The 7,859-nt window shown below is 31.9% G+C and overlaps 1 long non-coding RNA gene across 1 annotated transcript; it reads left to right on the top strand.

Moving 5' to 3' along the window:
- The first annotated feature begins 3,668 nt into the window (after positions 1 to 3,668).
- On the top strand, positions 3,669 to 4,339 carry LOC125060536. Its single transcript, XR_007118874.1, has 2 exons — positions 3,669 to 3,893; positions 3,974 to 4,339. It is a non-coding gene; the product is annotated as an uncharacterized LOC125060536 (long non-coding RNA).
- The last annotated feature ends 3,520 nt before the right edge of the window (positions 4,340 to 7,859 follow it).

Below are 7,859 nucleotides of genomic sequence, written 5' to 3' on the forward strand. Positions count from 1 at the left end.
TTGAACAAGACGAATATATTTAATAAAGAAATCTAAATTTCTTGTCATTATTGATAAGTTTGTGATGGTAACTTGATGTAGCAGTCTCTCGAAACGTCGAGTAGGTATATATTTAATATGAAATTCGCTGTTTATATCCGATGTTGAAAGATGTTTTATTTCAAAATCGGTAAAGAAAAGACAGACATGTATGTGCCACGTTGGCTTAGTGCCTTCAGCGTGCGACTTTAGAGTCGTAGGTTCGAACCCCGGCTGTACACCAATGAATTTTCTGTCTTCGCAGGCAATTTACACTAAGAAGTACTACAGTGAGGTGAAGTAAACCTTGTGTAGAAACCGACATGCCTTAGAGCCAAAAAAAGTTAATCGTGTGTCAGGCATAGAGATCACCTTTTTGCCTATTAGAGAACTTAAAGGATCCTAAAACGATATACAAATCTGAGACCTAGACTTAAAAGGTGTAGCGCCACTGTTATTATGTATCTACCATATGCTTCATCTATACTAATATTATAAAGAGGAAAGATTTGATTTTCTGTTTGGTTTTTGTTGACCGATTTCAAAAATTCTTTCACCGTTGGCAAGCTACACTATTCCCGAGTGACATAGGCTATGTTTAATTTAAAAAAAAATTAGGAATGCTTACTAAAACATGAATAATCTAACCCAAGGTGTAAAAAAATAAACAAAAAACTTCCTTCAATCTCGTGCGCTGCGAAAACTATTAATGATAGAACTAAATGATGTACTACAATTTTTCAGGACATATCACTATCTATAAAAAATGTCGCGACAGCACGTCTCTATGTTTTATAGTTACGTCACAATAAGCGTCCCTTTAAAAATTGTTTTTATTAAAATACCACCGCTAGAAAAGGCTCTTTATTCGTACCTAGGTATTGATCCTTATCAAAATAATTACCAACGTTTCACATAAGCTACAATTTAATGGCATAACCACTAAAAAAGCATGGTGGATTGGTGTTCTCCTGCCGTTTCTCTTGAATAGTTTACTACTATGTATAACAAAAATCTTAGCCACGGCAACGCTAGGCCGAGTCTACTAGTTTAATCATAAAAATCTACGAAAATACAATTTCAGGCAAGCTTTAGAACTCTTCATATAACAGCGTTATTCATCCAAAAGTATACATTGTTCCACAATACTTTATTAAAGTACTATGAAACAAATGCTTTCCTCTCATTCTTTGAAAATTGGAATAAAAACGTCCGCGCACTGCAAGTTGTTTTTATGAGTCTCAAGTAGTTTCAGCGACGTCTCGAATACAGTAACTTGTATAGACGAAGCTTTATTTTAATTTCTCTCAACTTAAAAAGTCACGTGTCGGAACAGTTGAAACTTTAAAGTTCTTATTTCTAATTTTGTTTTCCAATCTTTGCAATATTTCTTTTAATTATTCTATATTAACACGTCATTAGTTGGTGTTACATATTTTAATTAATAAATAAATAATAGTTAAAAAAAAACTAAAAAACACGCTTTTAAAGCACATCAAACTAAAAAGTGAAAAATAAGTCCTAATTTAGGCTGAAAATGGTAATGAACAAAAAATACTGGTATTATTGTGAAAAAGCGTGGGTTGCTCGATAGATAGATTTTTTAGTTAAATTTTTTTTTTTTTTTTTCGGATTATTGCATTGTCATCGATCTTTGACAGGTGCGCAAAGTTTGAATTAAATCTGTCCGTTAAAAGTGGGTCAAAATCGAGTCCGAAGGAGTCGGTTACATACATACATACAGGTGAAGCTGAAGATAAAGCGTGTAAAAATAAAGAATAATTGGTTAGGTTTATTTATTTGACATAAAATTTATTTTTATTGTATAACACAAACCAATATATTTAGTCTCTATAATTGGATCAAACACTTATTTAAATACACGTTATTATTTACTTAAGATTATGTCGCTATTTAGGAAGAGGCGACATTGAAGGACCCTTATTCTTGCCTACTAATGTGAATGTTAAAAAAGTTATAGATTTTAATCAGTTTATGTTGCATTGGTGTATCTTTAAATTATTTTAAGACCAGTCCAATGTTATTTACCCTAATAATAAAAACTTTAGTAGATCAATAAATAATAAATCTAATTGAAGATTTAAGTATCGCAATACAGCGAAGAAATGCTGCCAGCGTTATAAGTACACTACCAAAGGGACCAAACTTTTTAGATTTGTTTTAATTTTCTTTTTATTAATTATTAATAATTTTTATTCTTACTGTAAAAAAAAATATAAATACCGTAGGTATATTTCATTGTAATGATTACTAAACCTATGACATGGACTCGTTTACTAGTATGTTAATAGACGTAATCTGTATATTTAAAATAACTTTAGAAATAAAGACAGAAATCTGTTTCAATTATAAATTTAACGCGTTTCATTGTTTACAATGCGCTCTGTTTTATTACTTTATCTAACTGCAATCGTAAAATGTCTTTGGGAATACAAAATCTCTCTTTTATTATTATCTCCGATAAATATAAAAATCAATACATAAAACTGAAGTTGTTACGTAATTTAAAATTGACATTGAAGTACATTTTAAAGTTTTATCGAATTCTGAAGAAGATTGAAAAATCAGTTTTTTTATTATATATTTATATAACAGAGAGCAACGGGCAAGAGGCTCCACTTTTAAGCCTATAGACATTGACAGAAGGCTCCCAAGTGCGTTGCCGGCCTACTAAGAATCGAAACGCTTTTTTCTTGAAGGACCGTATGGTTGTGAAATACTTCAGTGGGCAGCTGGTTCCATATAGTGATGGTGCTCGCCAAAAATGCTAAGTAGTGGTAAAACTTTACTGGCGTCTTAAACGTCAATTGCTACTATTATTATAATAATAATAATATTATTCACTTAAATTTACTTCATGAAAAATAGAAAGTTTACAATAGTCATGTATTTTATTACCACAATGTATTTATGTAATTTTGCCAAGTGGTGTATGTTCATAATAATTTACTTTATAACAATAATAATAATTAATAAATAAATAAAATATATTATTAAAAGGTGTCCCTTTAGGCAAGGATCCGAAGATACTGGCAGCGTTCCCCCTTTGAATAGCTAGACTAATTCTTTGTCCGAGGTAGCTAGAAGCCAGATCTTCGGTCTCCTGTGATGTCGACTAACCTTTTTGATATTTCTTTGAAAATCCTTAAAGCGCTAGGACCCCACGGACCAAGGGTCTCGACACCGAATAGAACAAAATCATATTCTGAGCCTAGACCCCTGTATTTGCATGCTTTAGCTTTTTCAGCCGCTTCACAAGCCGCACCAGCTCTGTTGTAGGTTTCATGTTCATAATTGTTACACTTTTAACATACGATAGTTTAGTATAAATTTATTTTAGAGGGCTTTGATAAAACGATATAATTATTTTAAGGGAGGTGAGAGTGTATGAGAATGGTGAAGTGCTCGTCAACAAATTCTTAACTGTAATGAAAAATGTTTTGTAATTGAAAAAACTGACACTCATTACTTAAAAATTCCTTACAGCAAAAGTTCAAATCCTTGAGATGAAAAATGATTTTAATATGGAAAAGTTTTATCCGTAATACGGCGGGTAAGCTTAGCCGGATTTGCAACTTCGTGGACTTTCTTTTTAATTAAAATATTTTATACGTATACGCTCTTATACGTAAACATATACGGTCTTACTAATAAAAAATTACTATACATGCGTTATAACAAGGTGATAGTAATTCAGTGAATAGAGCTTGTACAGGGCATAAACACCTCTTTGACCAATAATCGATGTGTATTGGTTGAATAACAAAACGACCCTTATTTATTGTTACCCTGGCAACCCGCCGTGTTTGATTGACGTTTGATTTAATAATTCTGATACAACTCATAATTCTAATGTAAGTTGTATTTATTTTATGAACCAACACAATTATATACACATTTACTTAATATACTAATAACATTTTATTATTTGCAGCTAATAGAAACTCCAAAACCTCAGACAAAGAGGACTAGAATTTTACATAAAAAGCCGCGTTCTGCAGTACAAAAGTTAGAAGAGGATAGTATCAATGTGATAGAGAAAGGACTATTTCATTCAAAACCCCTCAACGATCATACTTAAATTTTTTAGATCATCTCAAATAGTGGAAAGTGCCAAACTCCGCAACACGGTAATGTTCCAGTGTTTGCAGGAAGAGCACGAAACAAAACTAAGGCAGATGGCTGAAACACATGAGGTCAAACAGAAGCAACTTGCCGAAGCTCACGAAAGGGCTAGACAGGAGCATCTTCTAAGGCTCAAATTGTTACAGCAGCAATTAAATGAATAATTATATACTTATAAAAAAAAACCCCTGTTTTAAATGAAATATAACTTTTTATTTATTTCAAGTATGTACCTATGTAAAACCTTTACACCTATGTAAATAAAACAGCCTTAAAAATATGTTTCAATAAAAGCAGCTCTAGCAGCTTGTCCAGCCAGATTGCTTGGGGGCGTCTAGGTTGGCCTTGGTACTTCTGGAGCATTCTCAGTGTCATCATACGTAACATCCAGGTCTTCTTTGATATCAATAGCAATATTGTGGAGGATTGCCAGTGCTACTATATATAATTTGGCATTTTCTAATGACACTGAGAAGCCATGAAGAAGACACCTAAATCGAAAACCCTCCACCTCTATTACTCTTTTCGACATCAACTCGCACTATGTCACAGATCTTCATAACATACTTCTTTGAAAAGCGGTATTTTGTTTTGAAATCGCCATGCGAAAGTAATAACGGATTGTACCGAGTTTGGTATGTTTAGACTTTCCTTGGAGGCGGCAAATCGTATGTATTAGCTGCATATCAATATTATCTAAATCTTCCATTTGATCTATAAAATCTATTTTCAACAAACACAAATACCTACTAACTTAAATCTTTCCTTGAACTAAACAGTCAAAAAATGCTGACAAACGCGAAATCAGATAAAATTACGCAATTTTTGTCTTATACACCCGTTAAACTAGGCCTCTGCGTTGTATAAGCATTGTACAAGTCTTCATACAAACCAGACACTTGTTATAACAGCCGAATACATCAAACTTGTCAATTCCTGAGCTGACCCGGCAAACGTTGTTTTGCCATGTATATTATTTCTAGGAAACATTTTTTTAGTACAATAAAAATAACTGTCTACTACATATAATAAAAAGGGGTTGTATGTATTTTCGTACGTTGTATAAAAAATAAAAACAAAAAAAATTGTCTAAAAAATAAAAAAATTTAGACAACCTTTATCGCTTAGGGGTTTGAAAGATAGTAGCCGATTCTCAGACTTACTGAATATGCATAGAAAAATCCATAAGAAGCGGGCGAGCCGTTTCGGAGGTGTACCTATGGGAACGAACGTGAATGTGACACGAGAATTTTATATATTACTGTTCTCGAAGTTCTTGCATATCTAACTTATGTAATTAATTTTAAATCAATCTTAAAAACAAATTCAATTAGTTTATTGCTGTGTAACATATTAATAAATATTAAAGTGTTTCTATAAAACTAGTCCTTTACCAAAAACCCTTCTCTATTTAAGCCAATATATAAGTAAAAAGTAGATATTGTTTAGTATAAACTGGCTACAGTTACAAAATATACCATACTTATATTTTTAAGCCCCGTTTGCTATAATTTTAAGGAAACTCGATTTTCCAGGGAATTTAATCGTATTGTATTTCGATTCGAATCACATAACAATAATAATCGTGAAAGGCAGCTGAGACAATGGGTTCTGGACAAATGTTGGGTTGTCTGTAATGGCCGATACAAACGTGGATATAGGAGGATCGTATTCATATATACTTCCAATCAAAGTGTATACATATTTCATCACTGATTGTGAAATATGAAAGGGATCGGTAATTAGACCAAACGATAACATAGATGTAAACACGCCCTTCTATTTATAAATGTATTTAGAAATTATCAAGAAAAACATTAAGAGTTAAATTCCAAAAGGGTTAATTATAAATGAAGTAATACTAATGTAACAAACGTTATAATGTCAATGATGAGAAGCTATGAAATCTTATTTATATACAGTTCGTTGCAATAAAAATAAAAGAAACACATACAAATTATAAAGGATGCAACGGGCGGCCTTATCGCTAATAAGCGATCGCTTCCAGCCAACCGTAGTAAAGAGAAAAACTAAAAAAAAAAGGAAAAAAATCTTACTTTTATTTATTTACTAGCTGCCCGGTGAACATCGTTTCCCCTTAATATGATTTTTTTACTTAGCCTACCTTTTTTAGTAGCTATATAACAAACACATGGAACATTTTGTTATGCTACCCCATACAGGTTATTTGCTTTTACTAAATAAAAGCAAATTTTTGTTTCTATTTTTTCTCTTTATAAAAACCTTCCTCTAAGTTCAAGGAAAAAATAACTGAATTAGTCCAGCCATCTTTAAGAAATGTGCTTTTTTTTATTTATACGAGTATAAGTTCTCAAACATGCATACAAAAAAATACAGGAAAATATGATTTGAAAAATTTTATACTCGAACACATCAATAACATTAGAACATACAAACTACAAACAAGCAATTACAAATTTCACGTTTATACTAACATACATATCATGCGTTCGTCAATGTACTTGAATAACGTAAGCCAAAGTATAAGGAAATTACATGATTTAGGGCGTGTAGGTCCTCAAGGTGTCTAGACTTAGTCTAAAATCTCGTTAATAATTTATACGGTAAGACATGAACCTCAACTGAAGCTCTCCCAGAATATCTCTTGGGGACTACGGGAAATCGCAAGCGTCAATCACGACAGTTTTCGTCTCAGTAATGTAAGATACTCACTATTATGAGGAAGGCACCCTGACCCCTAAAATAAAGTTTTTTCCACTATCCACAATCATTATTAAAACAGCTATTCCCATACATTTATAGGTTCCTTAATTTATTTATTTCGTAATTCTACAGCTAACATATCATATTTAATTAAAAACAATTATACTAAAGATATAGCCAAAAATAGAATACATAATATTATGAACAAAAAGGTTCAAGTATTAACAAAAGGAAAAAAACTATTCGAAAAATAATAATTATTCAATACATTAAACTAAGTATACCTAATTTGGATGTGTTGTGTGTGTAAAAGTAAGGGTACGTATGCACGTGTACTTAATGCTGCTTTTTGTGTTTTTTGCATCCCACGATGCGACTGTCTTAAAAAAACCTCCAATGAAATTTCAAATGTTGAAATTTGATTTATAGCACGGAAGCATCTAATATACCTGACTTGCCACGTGCCAAATTTGTCATATTTCACAAGAATCCAATGAAAACGGGAATTTTTCACACGCTCAGAAGTTAGTAACAAATGAGACTAAGAAAAATCGTCGAAATATGTGAGTCGGGTTGATTCTTCTCGAGGGACCTCTTCGGCTGTTGCAATGTGCCGCGATTAATGGCATACAATATATTGTACCGTTCAAATCCTGCTGAACATTAGTTAGATGACTGTAAGAACTTTATTGCCTCCGAAGAATACTCGTGTCGGGTATTTTACCTTCACTTTTCCTTTTTACTCTTGAATATTTCGTTGATATGCATTAGTGTAAAAAGTAAATCTTGTATATTGTGTACATAAAATGTTGGTTACTAAATAACAAATTCGTTCGTTGGGAGAGTTAAAAGACTATGGTCTAAGATCCCGATATACAACCTTCACCGAGATGCTTATTTAATGAAACGTATTTTATATTTAATTTAATATGTCAATAAATATAATCCATATGGGTTGCCTAGCAAATTTCAGTCCAGAGTATTTTAATTAATATTAAAAAAAAAAAATT

This window comes from Pieris napi, chromosome 21 (assembly GCF_905475465.1).
Source record: "Pieris napi chromosome 21, ilPieNapi1.2, whole genome shotgun sequence".
Taxonomy (NCBI): Eukaryota; Metazoa; Arthropoda; class Insecta; order Lepidoptera; family Pieridae; genus Pieris; species Pieris napi.